Source organism: Epinephelus lanceolatus, chromosome 6, assembly GCF_041903045.1.
Source record: "Epinephelus lanceolatus isolate andai-2023 chromosome 6, ASM4190304v1, whole genome shotgun sequence".
Taxonomy (NCBI): Eukaryota; Metazoa; Chordata; class Actinopteri; order Perciformes; family Serranidae; genus Epinephelus; species Epinephelus lanceolatus.
In genome coordinates, this window is record NC_135739.1 from 21,424,292 (window position 1) to 21,447,114 (window position 22,823).

A 22,823-nucleotide genomic window follows, 5' to 3' on the forward strand; every position below is an offset into this window, starting at 1 on the left:
TGGGCTCAACAAGAGGGAATACCGGCCAAGGTTTTAAATAATAGGAAACACTCTTAACACACACACACACACACACACACACACATACAGTACAAAGGAATGAAAATATCTGCTGAAGGCTTCATGTATACTTCAGTGTGTTTGTAATCCTCTGAGAATTGCCTGTGGAGGTGGAACAACATCGGAGGCACACTGGGATGATAACTGTATATCCCTCACTTCTTCTCTTGCCTTATTGCTAAAGATATAGTAAGATGAAAGCTGCAAGTGTTAAGAGTGTTTGGTGGTGTTTGATTGTTCAGAAATGTAGAGAAGAGAAAAGGGAAGCTGGATTTTGCTTTCTTAGAAAGGACTTTTTTGTGGTAGGCGAACCTCCCGGAGCTTGACAAGGGGATCAACACCAAGGCGCCATCTTTCAAAACAAATAATGAATATGATTCTCCACAAGCCACACTATTATTAAAGAGTGTCCAGCAACATATGCTTTCAGTCCACTGCTTCCAGACTAGCAAAGGTATTTTCAGGAGGGAAACTAGGCGATGGTATGGAGAAAAATCAAGAGGCATCCTTTGGTGGTTACACCACAATCCTCAAACAGCTTTGTCTTTGGATGAAGGGACATGCTGGCTTTTCCATCGCTAATGTGTTTTCCACTGCCTTTGTGACAGACCCAGCATCTGTGTCAAATTATGCCCACAAAAGCAAAGCAGTAGCATTGTATTTAAGATGGAGGCTTACTTGCCAAAGCACTTTGCATATTCCCATGAAGCCTGTAGAGTGAACCCTGCAGCCGATGCAAGCCCAATCAGAAAACACCTAATAACATTCACTGACAGTAATCAGAAGGATATGTTGCAATCACTGCTACACAGCAAGAGTCCTGCTCGCAGGAAGCAGCATGAGGTCTAGCTATTGCACAGCGAGAAGCTCAACCTCCACTGTCAAAATCAATGCTTTTTGACTTACTTATTAATAAACATGGCCAATTAAGATGCAGAAACTATTTGCCAACACTTTGTAACAAGTTGCTCTATAACAGAGCACTAACATCTCAATTGTTGTAACACATCTTAACCCAGTGATAATCACATAATGTCATTACACAATATCTAATCAATATCTAATCATTTTTATGACAACAGTGACAATGTTGAAAAGTCATAAAAAGTAATATTGGGTGTTTTTCATGATTTAGAAATTGTAAAACTTCCCTGTTTCTCTGCCACTTCTTTAGCTTTGTTGATAAGGTGATCAAATCATTTCATGCAGGCAGAGACAACAAGAAAATTGTTAGTTTTTCACCACTCCGTCTGACTCTTGGGAATGCTTGTCCCCGAGCTGTAACTTTAAACTCTGTCACTTAATATTTCCAAGCAGTCTCCCCAAGGCGAAGAGCGGCAATAAACACACACAGGTACTGGCAAAGGCAGCAGTGCTTTATAAGCCGTCTGCCGTTCTATTCAGGGAGACAGGCTCATCTGTCTCTCACCAGATCCTTTTCGAGTGCCAGCAGAGAGGAATAACAAGCAGTTAAGCATTTTCTTCTGCTTGACCCATGACATGTGGCTCCCAGGCTGAAATGAAGGCAAAGCAGAGAGAAATCTCAAGGCCAGAGCACCAAACCATTGTCCTGTCAGCACACCGGTTTTCTGAGAAGTCCCTGGCTTGTCAGCATGGAGCTTGGGAGCGGATGATGTTGCCGCTACTTTAAAGGAGATGAAGAATGACTGTTTTTTGTCTGGCGATCTTCTGACCCCGCGCCATGGACACAGACATTGTTTCATTGTCTGGTGTCTCGAACATTGTTCAGATGTGCTCACTGACAGTGTAGGAAATTAAAAAAATATCTAAGGAGGCAACTTTTTCCCACACTGTATAGAAATTGGGGCATTTAAAAACACATTAAAAAAATAGTAATTAGTGCATAAAGTTGATGTTTTCTATGTGAAATGAGCCCAGATAAAAATGCACACAGTAATCACCACTTTGTGCCAACATGAGCAAATAAAAAGCGTAGCTTATTATTGCTGTTCCAAAGATAAGTGTGCACTCATCTGTATGTGTATAGAGTACCATCTGTATGTGTGAGAGAAAGCAAGAGACAGTTCAAACTATTTAGGCTTTATTTGGCTCTTGATGGCCTCTGAATATGTATACTGCATTAGTTTATAGACAAATTCAAACTCCATCACAGTTTTTCAAATTAACTACTTTATGGCCTTTCTCTAAACCTCCTCTTTTGAAACTGAAAAGGTCTTTTAAAAACATTTGGGAAAATAAAAGGCAGTGTTTCAATTTAGTCCCGCTGACATTTTGAGCACGGATGAAATAAAATTATAGACTATACCCAGCAGTGCATCACTGTTTAGTAGAATGAAAAAAATGTGACTAGATTCAGGACAAGACAGATTCAGACCAAGGATTCATGACAAGACAAAACCATTGGAGAAAGTTGCAGCCGTGTGAACTGGCCTTTATTACCTCAACTCAAGCCGGCTGATAGTGTCACCTGCAACTCAGCTTGTCAAGTCGCCAGCAGCTGGTTTTAGAATGTAAGGCATGTAACCTGTTTCAACAGCCAACCGGCTTGTAGTGCAGACCCGCTGTCCAAATCAGTTAGGTTAACTGTCATCAGATGGCATTTTCGCCTGCTGTGACATTCTCCGACAACAGCCCTCCATCCACACCGAGCCCGAGTCTGTCTCATTTACATCAGTCTTGGTACTCAAGGTGTGTTTGTGTTAGACGGTGGGTCACTGCTCCTACTAGCTGTATGTGCACTTCACATACAAATACTCATTGACTAATTAATTGGCACTGTTTATTTAGATGGTGGATCGGTGGAGGAGTGGTTAGCATTGTCGCCTCACAGCAAGAGGGCTCCTGGTTCAAAGTGTTCGCAAGTGTTCTCCATCTTCTCCCGATGTCAGCATGGGTTTTCTCTGGGTTCTCCGGCCTCCTCCCACTATCCAAAGACATACACAAGACATGTTAGGTCAATTGGTGACTTTTAAATTGCCCGTAGGTGTGAATGAGAGTGTGAATGGTTGTCTGTCTCTATGTGTCAAACCTGCGATAGTCTGGCGACCTGTCTAGGGTGTACCCTGCCTCTCGCCCAATGTCAGCTGGGATAGGCTCCAGCCCCCCTGATGACACTTGAGCTGGACACTTTTTACATCTGTTTGCATTTTTTAAAAAAGTCGGGATGTAGTTACAGCTGTCCAAATTATGTTTAGGTGGGTGAGCTACATCCTTTAAAGAAGATGAGAGTTGTCTAATTCATGTCTTTAACACCAAGCCAGTGTATTTTCCATTTTTAATACAGCAGCCTACATTTTCTTTGCCATCTTATTTGCTGGGGGTGGCATTGGTGGTTGCTTACTTCAACAACAGTTGGAGCGTTTTTAACGAGGTACCGGTCCATCGCAGCAGCCAACTCCAATGCAGGTGCAGGATTGCCTGGACTCTGCCAGGTACTGTAACAGCTGCGTCTGTGTGTGTGCGTGTATGCGTGTGTGTGTGTGTGTGAACAACAGCACCGTTCGTGTGAGTGTGAGTTGGAGACAAAAATGGAAATTTAATGAATTGAATGAAAAAAAAAAGATGGCTTAATGTAGCAGCAGAATATTTGCCCTAAATGTGTTACATGTATGTATATATAAACGTGTATGTGTGTGTGTGTGTGTGTGTGTGTGTTTAATCTTGTGTGCAATTTTCTCCCCTTGATCATGGCTCTTAGGGGTATTCTGAGATTTCTTGGGGCATTTTTGCCCATTGTCTTCCCTTATTTCTAACACTGCTCAGTGATTTCCACTTTTGGTAGGATTAAACTGTGAACTTGCATTTTATATTGTGACTTTTTAGCACAATCATATTGTCAGCTTTCACTGCAGAATTTTTAAAGATGGTGGACTTCTTTGCATGAACTCTGCTGTGTGAAAGGAAAAAATAATACCATAATACATGTTTTAATTGCGGCCTTACAACACAAAAAAGGATAACCATATGTACAACTGTCATTTTTCCTCCACACACACACACACACACACACACACACACACACACACACTGTCATAATGCATCTCTGTGATTTATAAAGCAGCTTTGAGAGAAGCTGCATTTACAAGGGTTGTGTTAAATTTACAACATAGCCTTTCTGTGCATGAGATGGTTTTGATTACACAGCTGTCATTTTCACTGAGAATTAAAAACCCCAATTAAAGGTAAATGAAGCAAATCAGTGCTGTGTAATGTTTTTCCAATGTGTGAAATCTGATACCAACTGAGTTGGGACACCAACAAACATTGTTATGATTCATTCTGTGAGGATAATTGCTACAGTATGTCTTACTTTTATTAATTTACTTATTTGGATTTATTCTGAATGGTGGAAACAATTCAATTATCTTTTATATAAGATTCATGTGGATAGAAAATAAAGCATATATAATCAATAAGCTTAATTATATGGTTTCCCGGTTTTTCTATGTATTATTTCAAGCTGTGTCACGGATACTCCACGACAAACAGATCATGCCACAGGAACAAATGACAAATGCCTTAATTTTTTCATATCAGTGTCCAAAAAAGTAGCAGATAAGCAAAAGAAACTCATACACATTAAAGCTCATGATTATTATCTATATCAAAGGAACAAAAAGTTCATAGTTTCTACCCAATCAAGCCCCTGTTCAGACGGCTATTGCTATTATTATTTAAAGCTAAATTCATTAAAGGAGATGCTACAGGTAATGTTTTACATTAGCCTACTGCTACTATGTGCAGCATCAGAATATTAAAAACTCACACTCTTCATTCTGATTTAAAACTAGGGCTGCACAACAGACGAAGAAAAAAATATGGCACAATTATTTTAATATATTCTGACAATTTTAGTGTAAAAAGTAATTTTTGCAATTCATTTTCACTGGAAAAAATAAAAATAACGTGGAAATTTTTGCCGGGGTCTGAAATATGATATTTAGGCTGGGGCATCTCTGTAGCATGTTATGACACATTTTACTGCAGCTGCTGTGATTTGGATATTGCACAAGGCCATATTGTGATTTTGAAAATGTTTCAATTACTTGTGTAGCCTTAATTGAAACACATACACACAAAACACTAGATAAATATATAATATATATTTGTGCAACTAAAACTATCCTATCTAACAGATCAATACTTTATGGCCATAATCTTGTCAGTAATATAAAACACTTATGGGGAAAATCACTATGGTACCTGCCATGTTTGTAACTGTAACAGGCAGAGCTGTGTGCCGCCACTGATGTCACACTATGACAATTCTTAAAGGCAATACACACCAGGTGCGTCACATACCGTTGTGTCATTAGACGCCCGTAGCACACACTCGACACGGCATGCAGACAGAATAATAGTCACTGCATAATAACCAGGATGTGTGCATCTAGGGAGCGAACGTGATAAAATGACTATTATTTTGGAGCGTTGATGCATGGTGACGCCGGGAAATAGGAGGGTGGTGTATCTTGACGTGGTGACATGCATCAACCTGCAGTGACACACGTCATGACGCCACGAGAAATCAGTAGGTGCAGGTGTTTTGACACATGTCATACACTTGCCTGGGTGTGTTGCCCTTTAGAGGCAGCCAGAGTATACAGAATCCCAGATTGTAATACCGGATAAGGCATCTGCAGGCGAAATCAAGTTTGACCGACACTCAGGATATCCAGCAGAGTTGAGAAAGAAATTGCAGCTTGCAGCGTCTCTGCTTAAAGCCTTTTAACTGGCCTGCGCAACAGCTTCCGCAGCTTAGTCAGACCACTTTGGTCGCTGATATAATTTACCCATTTTGGCGTTTCTTATTATCACCCTGTCTTCAACGGTCATTGAAAGCAAAAGGAAGACACCATTTCAACTGCCGGACATTTTATCATTAATCTCCAGGGAGAGAGTGAGAGAGGCAAATGAAACTGAAGTGAGCAAAGGAGATGGTGAGAGGTGGAAATAAGACACAGGCTCCTTTTTCCATTTCATTCCAGTCCATTTCACAAACATCCACATTTGAAATGTAGGGTGAAGGCAAGAGCTCAGAGTACAACATCTATCCACAGAGCATTAGGAATGTACTGTAGATACAAGAGATCATAAAAAGATGGGCAGAGGCTGGGGAGAGGCCATTGTCAGCAACAGTGGAATTTATACTGGAAACAGTCCCATTGTTCTGTGCTCACCAGAGGTGAGGCGAGGGTGATGTGTGTATGTGATTGTTAGTACATTGGTGCTCGTATGTGAGGGAGAGGTTGTTTCATACATTGGCGTAATGTGGTACATTTTCTGTCAGGCATTCGGACAGCACGCTATCGCCTGCTGTCATTGCGTCTTTCTGCTGCCATTCTCTTTTTGCACTGGGAAGTTTTGATGCATTTTTAATTCCAGTGGTTACCATGGAAATGCAGGGTTTTTATTTTTTTGTCAGCTGCACTGTGAAAGGCAGGTGCATGGCGGGGACCCAAGGTGACAGTAGTTGAAACGCGTTCAAATGTTTCACCAACTGCCAGGGGCCAGAAGCAAGGTCACAGCATTTCTATTCTTATTCTGAAGGAGTGATCCTCCCTAACAACAAACAAACTTTTTAGACCTGCCAATTGTAAAATTATGTATGAGCGTACAATTATTCCCCGTCTGCAGTGAAATTATATTAAACTCTCTGGTGCTTTGCTGAAAACTCAAATCAGTGAGAGGCAAATGATTCTGTTCTGTAATGCAGCTCCGACTGATGCAATATCAGCTCGGCAACTACAGAAATATAAAAGAACAGCTTGCCTTGAAAAGTGTAAAAATCAAAAGCGCATTGATCTAGAAAAAAATGGAAAATTGTTTGTTGTGAATATTTGCCCTAAGTTTTGCAGCAACTGTACATCTGATGTTCTTTGTCCCATCGATTCATCAAGTTCACACCCTTGAGCGCTGCGCACAATGAATCATCTCAATATATTTTGACCAGTGAGATAAATGACCGGGTTCAAAGGTCACTGATTGTGAGCCAGGAGTGTGAGGATAAAACTGCAAGGGTAGTGGAACATAGCTAACACTCAGCAAGTGAAGGACAAGACGAAGAAGCACAAAGTGATCTTGGCTTTAACAGCTCACGGTTATGAAGATATGTCTCTGAGAGAAGTGTGTGCCTGTCTGGGAAAAAGGGAAAAAACATTCCTTTGGGTCCTCCAGCTACAACACTGTTTCTGACGAGGAGGCAGACCTGAGTGTCAGAGCTAAATTTACAGTCTTCCCATTTCCTTTTCAGGTTTTATTTTCGAATTTGCTCCAGAATTATTGTCACCGGTGTCAGTTGAGTGTTTGTTTTGGTGTTGCGCCAACAGCATCCAAAAGTGTGTCTGAGAAAAATGGGGAAAGCATCACCAAGGAGGACAAAGCATAACTCCACTAAGCCTCAAGGGTCCCTCAGGCCATATTTTAAGGAGGCTAGAGGGTGAATATAGTTGTGTATACTCCACTTGTATCTACTATGTCTTTCACTGGTTGGAAATGGCTGACTAGATGCTAATAAGCTTGCTCTGTCATGCTTAGACTGTCAGACCTGGTGCAACTGCATGTTAAGATAAAGAGCCTACATTTGGTAATGCCAAATCCCAAAGGTCCTAGATCCCACTTGAGTTTTAGCATATGAATGAGCATAAGTAATGCAAATATATTTCCATAAAACTTTGCCTGTCCTTCTCTCACACTATCGGAGAAACTTCTACCTAAACATAAATCCATCTGCGTTGTCGAGCTGGTGTTTCTGCCTGGAGATAGCTTTTGTTCATGGCTGGCTGGCCTTACATTTTGTGGTTGGTGATTGGCAGTGTCCAGCGGGCCAGTTCCTTGAAGACTCCCCCTGTACTGTCTAGAGGTCCTCTGCTATTGATTTCCTGCTTGCGCTCGCTGCTTGACCTGCCAATCAATGGTCAGAACAGTGGGATGTCATTGGGAGCAAGTTGACGACGTGTGATGCTTGGCAGACGTGTAACTGATGGCACTGAACGAGCAAAACATATTAGGGAGAGAGCGAGGGTAAGAGACAGCCGGCAGACAAAGGGGAGCATACACTAAACCCCCCGTCTTTGTTAGAGACAGAAAAAGTAAAGTTAATCTTAAATTAAAAAGCAATGAGGTGCTTATATATTTGGGGAGGGGGAGGTCTCTGATATCCAATCACTTCGGACTGAATCACCTCACGCCAGGCGCTGATTCACTCGTGGTTATTTTCTTTTTCTGTAAAGTGCAAGCAAGTGTGACTTACTGTACTCATTCGATCCAAGAAACAAGTGATTAGCTGTGAAGAATAAATCTTCAGAGAAATTCATTTCAACTGTGAACAGTGGAGTGGAAACTATTGAGAAACATCACACCCCTAGAGTTTTGCCGCGTGATTTTGGAGATGGACTCGAGGGGAGGCCCAGAATAAATAAATAACATTTTCTTCTAAGGACCACAGTGTGTGGGACTACTCTTTCTAATTCAGTGATTTTGTGGCAGTGCCACTCAGAGTGCTCTTTGTGTGACAGCGGACTTCATGAAACACTGGCAAGTAAATTCCTGCAGCAGTGATTAAATCACTCGGACTGCCACATGAATTCCTTCACACTTGACCAAAACATTTTTTTGTTCTTCTTTTGCTTTTTATTTTTTCCCTCTTGTTGGGTACAAAGGAAGCTGTGGCAAGCAGAGCTGGACTTACAACATCGCTTTGAATTAAGGGTAACTTGAACCTTTGACTTTATTTCAGGAGACATGCCGCTTTATTCTTACATTAGATCAATGTCGCTTGCAAAGTTTCAGATTCAGCAAAGCAGAACTCGCTAGTGAGGATGGATGTCAGCGTTTCAATGTGACCCATGCGAGGCGGATATATTGATACACAGAATGCAGCAGTGAAGTCTGAAAGAACGACACTGATAATGGGACAAAAAAACAAAACTAATGCATCTGAATCTAAATCTCAGATATCTACACTGCTGCTTTACCCGTTGAGAATGAAAAGCGATATACACATGACACCAAGATGATATCAGTGAGTATATAAAATGTTAGAAATTCTCTAATTGCAAAAACATTTAAGGCATTTTATAACATGCTTTTGCCCTCAAGTAGATGTTTAAAATACCCCCATTCCCACTTGGTTTGAGTTATAGTACATTTAGAGTCTTAAACACATTTACTGATACATTTTAAATGTGCAATTGATATTTCAAAATGCATCTCTCAAAACACTTAAAAGTAATGATCACTGCGAATTACAAAATTTATAAAGTTTTAATTGTATTGTAGAGAAACACTGCGTATGTTGTGCCTGCAGGACAGCTCGTGTTTCTATTGCTGACAAGATTTTTGAACAATTCAGTATCATTTAAACTGTAACTGTTGTTGTCGCTAATTACCTCCTGACATAGTTAACAGAGTTAAGCAAGAAAACATAATCAATTTTTCATCAGCTTGTTGTTGTAATGGTTGCTTCTCCCCATTAATGTGTCCCGCTGTAATCCTTATGGACCAGTCAGCATGAAATATATATATCTCCATAAATACTTTAATGTTGTGCGGATGTCTGCTCCGCTCTCCATAGTTCTGGAAACATCACCCCCTTCAAGTTAGTCAAACGAGGACTTTTAGCCTCCACTAAATTAAAACAATGTTTAATAATTGCAAACACAAACACCCAGATATTAAAGTTCATTTTCTCTCTGCTGAGATATTCTCTTTCAGTCAAATAAGCACAGAAAACTTATGAAACTCATTTCTCAATAAGCAATTTTAAACTTCTTTTTCAATAACTTTGCAAGGATGGCCGAGGCAGACGTTCAGCTGATACAATGCTATTTTGTTGTCAAGGGTACTGGCGTCAGCAGAATCAAAACGTGCCGGCGGTAGACCTAGCATCAAGTTGTCTGCAAAGGAAACACTTTACCCACAGCTTCTCTGACAGTTATGAGAAACCGCCATTAGTGCATTATGCATAATTGTACATGCACTACTATCAAGTGTCAGTGGAAGACAACGGGCAGAGCAGCTCTCTGTCGACTATGGCACATTTGTTATTGTGAACCATCAGCATTTCTCTATGTAAATGGAGTTGCTACAAAGGGCCATTTTCCAATCTGCTGCCATGAAATCACTCTACCTACCACTGGTAATGATCAACCTTGGAAGCGGATTTCCACTCAATTTATTTTCATGAAAGACAACAGTAGGTGAAATACAAATCTGTCCTGGACAAAGGTTTTTTTTTTTTATATGAAGATTCATATTTTCAATATTCTTTGAAATGCAGACTATATGTACACCACCTGTCTCGGCAATGATGGATTGCCTAAAATATAAAAGTAAATACATTTTTTGCAGCGCTCATTATGTTCACTTTAAGGAACCTATATAAAGTTTTTTTTTTTTTTTTTTACTTTTCTGGAGTTGCATTTTATTTCAGTCAGCAGCTGTTGAACTAAATGAGACTATTTAACATATTCTCTGCATGTCTCTTTATAGCTGCATAGCATATTGATTGCCTGTGGAGAGTGCACACCCACACACATGTCCCCGCCAAAGACACCTACCCCTAGCCCCTCTCTATATCTATGAGTGCACATATATAGATAGATGGACACACGTGAAGACACGTGGATTTATGCGCACACTTGCACACAACAAAAGAAGCAACGTGTATGGAGGACTCGTCTTCGGGGCATCAAGGTCATCCTGGGGAGGAAAAATACGATCTCACAGGAATGGACTCCCTCCCCATATTTCCCAGTCTTTTTGATCAGGTTCATCCTGGTTTCTTTGATCAGCTGCTTATCATCAGTGATTGGCCGTGATGTGTACTTGACAGTCCAGTGTGTGATTAGACAAGGATAGAGAGGCATAGCAGAACGTGGAGCAGGAGGGCTGCGGGGCACCCTTCCCATCAAGACGTGCTCCACTGTAATTAGACATTAGCACCCAGCAGGAAGCCTGCTAACATGAGCTGAACCCCGATTAGAATGATTATCAGAGATAATTCACTTTAATAAGTACATAACAGACCACCGGACTCATGCAAGTAGAGATAAAACTGGATGCTTTTGTAATTACTGCTTAATTGGTGCATGCAGGGCAGCTGATTTTAATGCAGGATTGGAAAGACTGAAACAACCTTAGCATTTCATTTAAATTATTAAAACCCTTCATTAAAACCCTTTACACTCTGGCGTTATATATAATCAGGATCTGACTTCTACATTTTAATGTATTTTAATAGTTTCAATGTTAAGAGTATATTTAAATAGGGATGCACTGATTTTGAAATTCTGAGTCAATAAACAATGTTTAAAATAACACTTCAGCCAACAGCCAATACTGAGGTTTTTTAATGTTGTTTTTGTTGTTATTTATTCCCCCTTTTGTACAAGGGAAACAAAGAAATGTCCATTGTAAAAAAAATAACTTTTAAAGTCATTCAGCCCTTCATTACACTACTTTTGAATGAGCATAAATTCAGTCATACACATTCATGACACAACCTTTAAAGTAAACTTCTTCAATATGAAAAGTAGGGCTGTCAAGTGATTAAAACAATAATCTAATTAAGTACATGATTTGTGATTAATTAATCTACATTAACTGCATACATCAATATTTATTTGTTGTGAAAGTATTTTAAAGAAAAAAAAAACAATTCAAATGTTTTTTGGCAGATATATCGCAGTAAAGCTGCTTGATTTCGGACACAATTGTCCCCCTGCCCTCTCCCACACAAACTGGTCTGCAGTCCATTTTGCAAGGGAGTTAGTTAGTGGGTCACATGTAGAATTCGTTTGTGTCTGAATGCCTGGTCGAGTGTGGCTTGATGAGGCTGACTGCTAGCGCTAGCTTGGACATTCGGGTTTCGCTGCTTAATGCTTTATGTTGAGGTGATATTTCAGGCTTGCAGTACTCCGATGGTACAATAATTCGTCACTGCAGAAGCTGCAGAGAACGATGCTCCTGTCAGCAGTTCCATCTGGGTGAGTTTTAAATGTAAATGTTCCATTCACAGGGGCCAAGCAGCTTCTCGTCTGCCTCCATCATGCGACAAAGCCATTGTGGCCTTAAGTGACCCACCAGGTCAAAGGCACCATGGAACGCAATGAATCAGTGTTCATTTTTTAACCTGTTATTTTTTCTGTGAGTATTTAATCACAAAAAACGTGATATTTTGACAGCCCTAATGAAAAGATTTTTAAAAAACTTTGAAAGCCATTTTATCTATATCACAATTCCCTTTGTAATATGTATTTTGTATTGCCGTGAATACATTGATACAATAATACATTTATTTATAACTTGTAAGTTTCTCACCAAAATCTATATTTCACAAAATTACATTTGAACACATGATGAGAATGTTATAATTCAGCTTCGCCTAATACACTTTTTACCAAAGAGAGCTTGAATACATCATTATGTAACAGAATGCAACCTTCATCATCTGTTAGTTCTGGACATGGGCTGCTAACAACTGACATTAACTAGCATTCATCCTGCCGACCCTAGCATGGATTTGTTGTTTAAAATGTAGTATTATCAGGGACACAATAGGGTGCACCCTGCATCAATATGAGTTTACTGTGTCCTCCCGCTCCAAAGGCGTCCTGGGAAAGAGCTCTATTCCTTTATAAACACAATTTTTTTTTATTGTTCTTGGTATGACAAGACCCCATTAGTCTCAAGCCCTGCTTTGTGCAAAAACTGATGTGACAAAAAGAAAAAACATCGGCCACTGCCATTGGTGAATGCCTTATTTGCCGATAGGCCAGTGGCAGTCAACAAGGCAAATATTGCCTGATAAAGAGGTGCATACCCAACGTAAAATATTGCAAATGCAATATATTACAGTATTGCTATTGTATGGATGTTCTAAATAAAGCTACATACAGGGCAGACTGAATGAAATCCATATCCACAGAGATAAAGACTACAAACGTTATATCGTGGTGAAAGTGCATTCAGCTTGACATGGTAAAAATGCTCACAATATTATGGCAAAGAGTGTCTTTGTTGGAATGAAAAGAAACCTGTCTCCCCAAATGGCCACCTCAGAGATAGTGCTCTTTAATATCAGAGACAGCTAAGCGTAGCTTGAAGCTACAGACATTGACAAGCCAGGCCTGTGGGGACCGGAGGAGATAAGCGTGGCACACAGACAAATACAACACTTGACTTTTCCTGCTCGTCAGCTACAGTTGCACAGGGATTACAAAGTCAATGGTTGTTCTTCTATTTGAATACAATATCTATTTAGGAGTAAGAAAAAGAAAAACATTCCACTCCCACTAGAGTGGGATCAATCATCAACTAATTTTACTGGACTGCTCATGTGAGACGCAGTTGGGAGTCCAGGCTCCCCAGACAGGCCTTAGTGTGCTGGGCTGCTGCTCTGAAACGCTGCATTAGGGTTTGCAGGCATGATTAAACTGTTTGTGTTTTACAACACACGGCGATGTACACACACACACACACACACACACACACACACACACACTCAAACACACACAGAGTAAAATATAAATGCTGCTAAAATATAACAGAGTACAAATAATAGGTTGGTGGCTATCTCACAAACCTTTGCAAATAACATAAAACCATTAAAAGTTTTCAAAAGAACAGAGAATTATTTATAAGACTGCATTTTCTATTTTCAGAATTTCAACTTACAAAGGACAAAAATAAAGTTCAAACCAAAAAAAGGATATATCAGAAAAACTCTTCACCTGTGAGTTGTGTGTTTTCATGTCTCTTCACAGTCCATCTCTCTCACCGGGAGCAGCAGCAGCAGCATCTGATAGTGCCTATAAGGACACCTCACAATGGCTTCTCTCCAGGGGGCCTGATAATACCTGCTGCCAACTTTCTTTTTGTTCCTTGCCTCTACATGTTGGGTCACAATGTCACCATCATACTCTCATGTATGTGACTTCCCATGGGCCTCACACTTTCTTACCTCAAGGTTCTAGTACTTACATCTTGAAGAAAACGGCATGACTATAAATGAAATTACAATTATTGGAGATAGTAGACAAACACAGCAATTTCTACAGATGTAAAAATCAATAGCTTCTTTCAAATCCTGTGACTTTTTTGACCTGCAAAATTCAGATGGACGGCAGTTAATGATAAATCCATACAGTATTGAAAGTAGTGGAATGTAGTCTCGCTCACCAGACCTTTCTCAAGAAAAGAAAGGTCTGGCTGGGCCGACTCAATTTAACATTGGAGAAAAAAATGCCCCGGCTGCTTGTATTTCTTTCAACCAATCACAATCGTTCTTGGCGGTGCCACAGCAACGGTGCGCTTGCAAAAATATTGCCGGGGGGAAGCAGGTTTTGGTGTAACATGCCCACAAAAATATCGCCTACAGGATGCGAACCATGGCAGAAAAATGGCTTCCTGCAAGATCAAACACTGCAAAAGTTAGTAAAAGACGTGTTGAAAACTGCAACCGGAGGTGGTAGGGCGGGACTTCAGCGGGTGGCTCGTTCCGCCCAATGAGAGGCTGATCTTTGCAGCGAACTTCCACCCACTCAGACTAAGTGGAATGTGACTACATAAAGGAGTTAGATGAACCTGCAGGTGGCAGGTATGTGATCCATACAAACAAAGAAACAAAGAAAAGAGATTTTCTCACAATTTGACTTATTTGCCCAGTGTGGACACGATCATCGTTACAAATGACCTCTTCCCTCAGACCTCCTAAAGTTACTTATGTTACATGGAGAGCTGATGAAAGCATACAAGAGTCTATAAAGGACTTTAACATTAGTTTGTGCCAATGCATTTACAAATAAAACAACTGCTGTCTTGTTTTTGGCGGGGTGAGGAAATGTGCTTGAGTGTACATGTCTTTTACATTTCAAGACGGTACATGGATTAGGGTTGGGTACCGAAACTCGGTACTTTTTGTACTTGGTACCGATTCACGTTGGTACTACCGAGTACCGATTCACTTAAAATGAATCGGTGCCAAATTTCGGTACCTGAGGTGGAGGGGGAGCGAGGGCGCATGACTCACACCTCAGACTCAGCAACAATGGTGACAAAAAAATCTCAATAAAATGTTGAAACTGGAAAGTTTAGACTTTAAAAAGTACCAAAATAAGGTACCATTTGGTACCGGTACTGAATTCCAGATACCGGTACTGGTACTGTATCGGTTCAATTATGAACGGTACCCAACCCTAACATGGATGCACTGCTGTCAGGCTCACGTTACTAGTTAATGGGGCTGCCTCCTAATAGTCAACCAAACGTTAGTCGACGTGAAAGGTCATTAGTCGGCAAGATTTCATTGGTGGCTTAGTTGCAGTAGAAAACAAAAAACAGAATACTAACTTGAAACTCTATTAAGAGATGAGTCTTGTCAAAATAAATCAATACCTATATGACTGGACCATGTGGGAACTGAATTTGAAAGGACAGACACAGGAAGAGGCCACGCTCAGCAGTCAGACAGGAGTCATGATACAAACCAATCACAGCCAACAGATAACTTTCCCTTCTTCGGTATATGTTCAGTCTGATAAATACGGAAAAGTTGATAATTTCAGTGCAGGGCTACCCAGAGCTTTACATCTGTCCCACAGACGATAGGCCTACACACTTATAAACAGCGCCTGGAAGAAGATCAGCTCTGCACTCAGGATACTGTGCTTGTTAAGGCTGCTTGGTAACCTTGGACGCAACCTGCCACAGTGCTCTTGAAAGCTGGCACAAAAAAGGCACAGGAGCAGCGCAGAGTGCCTGACCATGCGTTTTCCAGGTGGTTAAAGACGGCGTGTGTACGGCCCCTAATTGCCAGGGCTGGTACCTGCGGTTATTACACAGACTAGTTAATAACACGTCGGGCAGGAAATCCAAAGTGTGGAATCATTTTGAGAAGGTGAAGGACGAACCCAAGGTGATATGTAAACTCATCTTCAATGGTCGGCTACAAACATGATGAATCATCTGAAACATTTAAGTAGCTACATGCCCATTAGCCCTTAGCACAATCATTACTACTTTGCTGATGGCGTCATTAACAGGCGCCTCGCTCAGTGTGTGACGTGCACTTGTAGATAAAATATAGGCCTATATTAATGAAGGTTCATTAGTACGGTTTTGTATTTCTCTGTAATGTAGCACAGTGTTAACAATGTTACTGATACTATTCTTTCTCACACCTTGACCTCAAACCATTGTGTTGCCCCGCCCAAAATATATCATTTAATAATCAAATTAATATCATAAACATGCGGGCGACTAGTCCCTAAATGACCAGAATTGCTCGACTAGGAAAATTCTTAGGCGGGGGCAGCCCTACTAGTTGACATTATTATTACCCACTATTTTCTATCTACTAGGTCGACTGTTTCCAGCAGTCTGGTGAACTACAGTCAGAAATCTGGGTTGTGGCTAAAGACAAACTCGAGGAATGTGTAATACCAACGTTTTAACAATAATGTTTGACATTAGTTGATGCCGCTCCTCAAGACTGAAGACCGAGGTTTTTGATCCACATCTGCTGCTGTTTCTTAGTGAGTTGCTTTTTTTTCTCCCCTTAATATCCTACTATTTTTGGGACTTATAATGGCCCTCGTTTTATTTCCAATTTGATCAATTAGAACAGCCATAAACAGCGCAAATCATAAGCATTTGTGCCGTGTTGGTAGTCTTTGCCTCCAGTTGCCTGCCCTCCATCTGGACAGTGCACCAATGTATGATGTCATATGCAAAGAGTCTACTAGAGCCAAGCATTAGAAAGTACTGCCTGTGTGTGTGTGTGTTTATGTGTTTCATTGGAAGCCATTGCTAAAATGTGAACTAAACTTGTCCATGTGACATTTCACTCCACAGGGTATTTGAGTAGCGTGTCTTCCTCCATGTTACAGTGAAAATGAAATCTTTCCACTCAATTATGCCAGCAGCATTGAGCACCTTGACACTTGGAGGGACTCACGGCATCTCAGACACTGACATGTATTCCTTGCTACCTCATACACACACACATATTTGAATACACACACACAGATGCGCACATAAAACTGGAAGTTTGTAATTCAGGCACACTGGCTGAAGCAGAATCTCATGCAGAAACCACACAGGCCCCAGTGTTGGTTGGCCCCAGCTGCTATGTTATTCATGATGCTAATGATTAGCAGTTCTACACTCCCTATTAATGAAAGAAGTTACAAAGCCGCAGAATATACTTTATATACTGAATGGACCCTCAGAAATGTCTTACTAGGGTGTGGGCATTCGTCTGTAGTTGCATCCTCTGGTTCTGTATAATTCAATTCAAAATATTTAATATAAAACGTGACTATTCAGCAGCACTCTGGAGTCTACTGCGATTTATTCTGTTTGAATTCAGATTTTACTTTCAAAGTTTTCTGTTAATCTCTTTTCACAGCATTCTGTGCCTTCTGTCTTGTTAATTTTGATCCATATCCCTAAAGGTAAATATTGTTGTGCTTCAAGAGGAGACGCAACTGTTGAAAAGTTCATCTTTGGGAATAGGAGGGAACCAGAGAATAAACTGCTCAAAAACCACGAGCAAGAATATATTACTTTCCATTTTGACAGCTTTTGGTGGATTAACTCGACTTTAAAACAGTCTTATGAGCTGGCTGCAAACACATTCAGCCTGTAAGTCGAAGAAAATGTCTGTTACCAGCTAGACCTGTCAAACTGTGATACAAGTCAATAGATGTGCTGGGATTCCTGTCAAGGTGAAAGGAAGAATGTGAGATGAGCAACAGGACTATCTACAATGCATTTTTTTTAAGACAGCATATTGTCATATATTCTCATATGAGAAGTTCATCGTATTGTTGCTGTTTCCTTCTGGGCTTTTTGATATGATTGATCATATCAATGGTATATATTCCTCTCCCCTGAACCTCACTGAATTACATTGGCACCTGTACAGATTAAACCTTTAGTCCAGCTTTGCCTGAAAACACTGGGATGTGAGTATGTTATGATTAGGGGTGCTCTTGTACCGTTATTGGGCCTCAAATATTCGATCAGGCCCTACGAAGTAAAATAAAAAGGTGATAGGCCAGCAGAACCAGACACAATTTAGGTTTTCCTGTCACGCCGGCCCTACATTTATATCTTTTTAGTTTTTCATAACTCATTCTTCGTAAACATGAAAATATTGGGTAAAGGTAGGGCCCTTGTGAATTTGCAGCAAAATCTGAGGACCAAAGAAGTATGCTGCACAGCACACTAGCGAACAAAAAAGCATCTCAGTCGACGGAGGGGCCTCTAACTGACGATTCAAATCTCCGACCTTCAAGTGGCAGCCCTAGCCAAAATATGGGTTTAAGGCGCTGCACAATTTCTATTAAAGCTAGTTAGCAGGTTACCAAAGGTGAAAGTAATCTCTCTCAATCATTAATTATGACCCACTTAAAGTGTATGGTGATGTATTTATCTGTAGAGATGCAACACATTTCTTATTTTCATCTTAATCGTGTATGCTCGAATTGTTTCCTGGCACAGGGCACAGGTGATACCAGGACTTCACAAAAAGGTAGCAGCCAGACGCAAGACTGCCAGCAGCATACATCCAAGAGGAAGTGACGAGAACCTCAGGCACAGACCAGAAATGCCAAGCAGACAAAGCTGGAGTTGACTTTCACTTAAATTTTCACTTTCTATCCTGTTCACAAACAGTAGCTGAGGGTCCAGTATGCTTAAGTGCTATATTGTAGGCAACTGGATCTGCTGCCCAGTGCCTATGTTTGAGCACTTAACATTACCGTGACCTCGATGACTGAGAATCTTCACCAACACAGTCCAGTACGGTATACCTTTACAGCTATCCTAACTTGAATATAACTCTGTGCAGGAGTCAGTTAATCGTGTTCAGGAGAAAGAAGCTGGAGTTGTGGTAAGCCCTACTAGACTGTTGGTAATACAGTATAAAGAGCACTGTGATGCGCAGTGCAGAGCAGTGTCGATTAGCTAGCCAGTGGGGACATGAACATGAGATGAGGCAAGGGAGGGACTTTCATGCACTAACATGCATGCGTGGCTGGCCCGGAGACCAAAATAAAGAACAGAAAAGCTCAGATTACAATACACACAGAGGGGTGTGACTTCATCTTCTGCACAGGATACCAATACTCCACTATATTTTTAAATAGCAAACAGATGCTTGCTCCAGTGTGCTTAATGTTTATTCCAATTTTGACACTATGGAATGGGCATTTGGCCTTGATGGAGGTCTGTAATCTTTTTCTTTTTTCTTTTGGGACTGGAATTATGGATTTGTTGTGCATACTGTGTTGGTGGGCACTAAAAACCTAGGCCCCGATCATATACAGTGTGTGTCTTCAGAATAAGTACAGTAAATTCAATGAAATGTTGGAAATGATGAGCTCTGGAACCCAGAGGGTGTCCCAAAGTGACTCCCTTATGGTTATTAGTCTGCTAAATGCCACAGTAAATATTAATTTAACATTGCAATGGCCACTTTTATGGAATACTGTCTTGAATTTGAGACATGAAATAGTCTTTAAAATGTCCCTCTGTGACTTTTTCTACAGCTTATTTCTGTTTAAAAAAAACAACAACCTCTGATCACATTTTCTACACCATGCCAGACAAGTAGACCAAATTATAGAAATTCTCTCTGACTGACTGTTGTTGGCTTAGTTGGATCCTGAATCCACTGGCCATCACAAGCAGGGCTTCATCATTGCATTGATAAGGAGTTTTAATTACCAATACTGACCAGAGTGACACAGATAGAAGTCAACAAAGAAGAAAAGAGGACACATTCTCTGTTGGGGAAAACTTTCACGCAACATAAATGTTAAAGTCGACATCTTTCAACAATGATTTCACAGGATCCCTGAAATCAATATTAACTCATTTGTAAAATCTGACAAGACGTTATAATAAAAATAATGTTTTAACAACATTATTTCTTCACATAGTGTAAAAAGAATTGTTTGAAAATGTAAAAATTAAATCAAACTGCAATTTATGTCTTCTTGTCATCTGGAAACATCCAGTAAGCTTGTTTAATCTTTCAGATATTTTGCATAAAGCAGATTCTCCACATCAGATTTAATGGTTCAATGTAAAAATGGTGGCAAACACTAACATAGGCAAATTGGTTACACGTTAAAAAGAAAAAGGCCATAGTTGGTATAACGATACAGCCGTGAGATCAGTCTGGCGAGTGATGAACCTGACATACAGCAGCACACTGGGGTCTGCCTTCTCTGCATGGCAGAACCTCCATATCTCATGTATATATGTTCAGTATGTGCTCTGTGTTTGCTGAAAGGAGTTATATCGTTTCCCAGTTGCGCAGAGGTTTTTGTACTTCAGCTGTTGTCTATGAATTTCATTATTAAATGTATACGTGTGGCTCAGTGTTGACTGAAGAGAGCACTGCTGCACTGCCCACACAGTCTGAGCTAGGCTGCATTTTAACATCCTTTTTTCCCCTTATATTATGATACAATTTCTGATTTGCACATTTCTTGACATCGGAGTCGACATGGGCACACGAGTTTGCATATACTTCTGCAAACAGTGTGTGTGCTATCCATGTTCTGATAATGGAAGGAAACAAATAATTGCACAAAGTTGCACAAAGCTGATTTTATTCAGCTATGAGTACATTATTTTTCTCAACAAAAAATCCCTTAAATGGAGCCATTTTCTCGACATGTTTGAATGTTTGATATCTCTTCCTACAATGTTTTGTTATTGTTCTGTATCCATAACATTTCCTGCTACAGAATCCCCGTTTTTCCATGGGAATCAATAATGATTTGCAGTATCAGACTAATCTGATTCAATTTCTAATCTTTGGCTCACTGTTAGCAGACTGTTATGCTGTCACCGCAGAGCCTGCCCTTAATGCTTAACATGTATTCTATGCATCCAACGAGTGAAATTAGATAAGATTCTGCATTAATATATATCCTTTGAATAATCATACACTAATAAGCTGTGAAATAAAACTATAGAAATGTATCTGAGCTCCCTTCTGATAAGAGAAAACTCTTCCTCTTCAAAAATTTTCTCGAACCAACCACAGACATCTAAGACTGCATTGTTGTCTGCAAGAGTCAGAGCTTTGAAGTCTTTTAGCTCAAGTCTCAAGTCGTGCCACAGGTCCAGGAGGGCAGGTCCAAGGCATGTCTTACATAATGTCTACACAGGCTGCAGAGTGAAAGCAGCCCATTAGCAGAGCAGCAGCAGCTTCAGTCCTCCGTCTTTGTCTACACAGGATGCATTCAGGCACAGTGTCGAGTGTAGGTCACCTGTGTAGGCAGCGCTCAGAGCCCAATACACAATTGCTATATAACAGCTGTAGTGTAAAACAGAAGAGAATTAAAGCATTAACGTTTGCCTCAACTTGTGTTTTAAGCAGTTAAGGCGAGTGAAATGGTGGAAATGTTGTTACAGGGCCTGTGTAGACAGCTGTGTTGGTTAATATAGAAGCACATCTGCGCCGCCAGACCGACTACTGTAAAACACGGCTTAAACTACTTGTGTATAGAAAAGCTAGAAAAACGTCAAAAGCACTGAGTTGACCATTGGTCCTAGACTGTGTTATGTGTCTATTCAAGGAGCAGTGTGTGGAATTTAGTGGCATCTAGGACTGCACTTTGCAACCAGCTGAAACTTCTTACATGTGCCAAGCGTAAACTCCTGGTTACAATTCCGTCAGTGTTCATTGTTCAGGCTTTTTTTTTACAGCAAGCCAAACTATTCGCACTGGTCTCTTCCTGACCAAAAGAAACAGACCTGGGGTCTCGTTTATAAACATTGCGTACATACAAAACAAGGCCTGACAGAGGCTTATGCAACTTCCCACACAAAACTTGCGATCTTTAAAAACTGATTTTATGGGAGAAACTTTGACCTGTGCTTTGGAACAATTCAGAGATGGGAAACTGGTGGCGTAGATGGTGAGGTGAAAGCCTGACCGTAGAAACTGTCTGACATTTTTTGGCGCACGCCATTTTTGGCTTTTGTCCATATGTCCATTTTTAGAATGGATCCTACACATTGCTTTATATATGAGACCCCAGGTTATTTAAACTAGTAACAACACTCAAGAAGGCAGTTTCATGTTGCAATTCAGTGTTTGTCCAATGCTGTTCGGCACATCTCAGACATGTTGCTAGCCCAGCACCTGCTCATGTGTGCTCCGCTTTTTTCTCTGATAATTTAAGATCAATACATTTCACAAGTTTCTATCAGGAGCCGAATTATCTGTAGAGGTTTCGTTCTCTCCAAAACAAATAGACCTGGTGGTTTAAACCAGCAAAACATTGAGTAAAGCAGTTTCCCGTTAAAAATCAGTGCTTTTCTAATGCTTTTCAGCCTGTTGTGGAGGGGCTGCTAACTACAGTGGCTGAAGTGAAAACTTGAAAGGCCCTATCTCAAGCAAGTGTTCGTCGGCGTCTGACAGCCCAGAGGTCACTGACCAAGTGCCGGTTTTCAATGACTTCCGAGTGAAACCAGGTTTGGCGGACAAAGCAAAAATAGTAATGGCCCTATCTAGATCCAGTGGTTGGTTTGTTCTTTCTGAGCTACTGTAGAAACATGACGGTGCAACATGGCAGACTCCATAGGCGATAGATATAAAGGACTCAGTCTAAGGTAACGAAAACATGATTCTCAGTTTTTAGGTGATAATATACTTTATTATATTACATTTCTGCAAATATATGCCCCTAAATCCTACACACTGGACCTTTAAGTAACAATTCATGGTATTATCCAACAGCTATACAAGACCT